The following is a 2,500-nucleotide window of genomic DNA, read 5'->3' as shown; positions in this document are numbered from 1 at the left end:
TACGCCGCTGGGACTTTGAAATATTTCGGAGCGCACCTAAAGTTCGTTATTTTGGCTAAACGGAGCGAAAATCTGCATTTATACCATCACGGACGTTAGTTTAATAGCGTTTAACGATCGATCCACGGTACAGAATGCAAAAATATGATTGTTAAAATTTTCGACTAATCGGTTCTAAGAGGCGAAGCAATACGCCGCTGGGACTTTGAAATATTTCGGAGCGCACCTAAAGTTCGTTATTTTGGCTAAACGGAGCGAAAATCTGCATTTATACCATCACGGACGTTAGTTTAATAGCGTTTAACGATGGATCCACGGTACAGAATGCAAAAATATGATTGTTAAAATTTTCGACTAATCGGTTCTAAGAGGCGAAGCAATACGCCGCTGGGACTTTGAAATATTTCGGAGCGCACCTAAAGTTCGTTATTTTGGCTAAACGGAGCGAAAATCTGCATTTATACCATCACGGACGTTAGTTTAATAGCGTTTAACGATCGATCCACGGTACAGAATGCAAAAATATGATTGTTAAAATTTTCGACTAATCGGTTCTAAGAGGCGAAGCAATACGCCGCTGGGACTTTGAAATATTTCGGAGCGCACCTAAAGTTCGTTATTTTGGCTAAACGGAGCGAAAATCTGCATTTATACCATCACGGACGTTAGTTTAATAGCGTTTAACGATGGATCCACGGTACAGAATGCAAAAATATGATTGTTAAAATTTTCGACTAATCGGTTCTAAGAGGCGAAGCAATACGCCGCTGGGACTTTGAAATATTTCGGAGCGCACCTAAAGTTCGTTATTTTGGCTAAACGGAGCGAAAATCTGCATTTATACCATCACGGACGTTAGTTTAATAGCGTTTAACGATCGATCCACGGTACAGAATGCAAAAATATGATTGTTAAAATTTTCGACTAATCGGTTCTAAGAGGCGAAGCAATACGCCGCTGGGACTTTGAAATATTTCGGAGCGCACCTAAAGTTCGTTATTTTGGCTAAACGGAGCGAAAATCTGCATTTATACCATCACGGACGTTAGTTTAATAGCGTTTAACGATGGATCCACGGTACAGAATGCAAAAATATGATTGTTAAAATTTTCGACTAATCGGTTCTAAGAGGCGAAGCAATACGCCGCTGGGACTTTGAAATATTTCGGAGCGCACCTAAAGTTCGTTATTTTGGCTAAACGGAGCGAAAATCTGCATTTATACCATCACGGACGTTAGTTCAATAGCGTTTAACGATCGATCCACGGTACAGAATGCAAAAATATGATTGTTAAAATTTTCGACTAATCGGTTCTAAGAGGCGAAGCAATACGCCGCTGGGACTTTGAAATATTTCGGAGCGCACCTAAAGTTCGTTATTTTGGCTAAACGGAGCGAAAATCTGCATTTATACCATCACGGACGTTAGTTTAATAGCGTTTAACGATGGATCCACGGTACAGAATGCAAAAATATGATTGTTAAAATTTTCGACTAATCGGTTCTAAGAGGCGAAGCAATACGCCGCTGGGACTTTGAAATATTTCGGAGCGCACCTAAAGTTCGTTATTTTGGCTAAACGGAGCGAAAATCTGCATTTATACCATCACGGACGTTAGTTCAATAGCGTTTAACGATCGATCCACGGTACAGAATGCAAAAATATGATTGTTAAAATTTTCGACTAATCGGTTCTAAGAGGCGAAGCAATACGCCGCTGGGACTTTGAAATATTTCGGAGCGCACCTAAAGTTCGTTATTTTGGCTAAACGGAGCGAAAATCTGCATTTATACCATCACGGACGTTAGTTTAATAGCGTTTAACGATGGATCCACGGTACAGAATGCAAAAATATGATTGTTAAAATTTTCGACTAATCGGTTCTAAGAGGCGAAGCAATACGCCGCTGGGACTTTGAAATATTTCGGAGCGCACCTAAAGTTCGTTATTTTGGCTAAACGGAGCGAAAATCTGCATTTATACCATGACGGACGTTAGTTTAATAGCGTTTAACGATCGATCCACGGTACAGAATGCAAAAATATGATTGTTAAAATTTTCGACTAATCGGTTCTAAGAGGCGAAGCAATACGCCGCTGGGACTTTGAAATATTTCGGAGCGCACCTAAAGTTCGTTATTTTGGCTAAACGGAGCGAAAATCTGCATTTATACCATCACGGACGTTAGTTTAATAGCGTTTAACGATGGATCCACGGTACAGAATGCAAAAATATGATTGTTAAAATTTTCGACTTATCGGTTCTGGATCACTGAAAAATCAAAAAAAATTATTAATTTTGATTAATTAAATTACATATGTAGTTTTATATTGTTATAGTCTCGTATTTGTTAATGTTTTGTCGTAAGAAAATGCAAAAATATCGTTTTAATGTTTTCGTCTCATCGGTTCTGGATCGCTGAAAAATCAAAAAAAAATATTAATTTTGATTAATTAAATTACAAATGGAGTTTTATATTGCTATAGTCGGTTATTTGTT

This window comes from Osmia lignaria, unplaced genomic scaffold, assembly GCF_051020975.1.
Source record: "Osmia lignaria lignaria isolate PbOS001 unplaced genomic scaffold, iyOsmLign1 scaffold0051, whole genome shotgun sequence".
In the NCBI taxonomy this organism is placed as follows: Eukaryota; Metazoa; Arthropoda; class Insecta; order Hymenoptera; family Megachilidae; genus Osmia; species Osmia lignaria.
The sequence above is the reverse complement of the archived record's forward strand: the minus strand, read 5'-3'. Positions refer to the sequence as shown.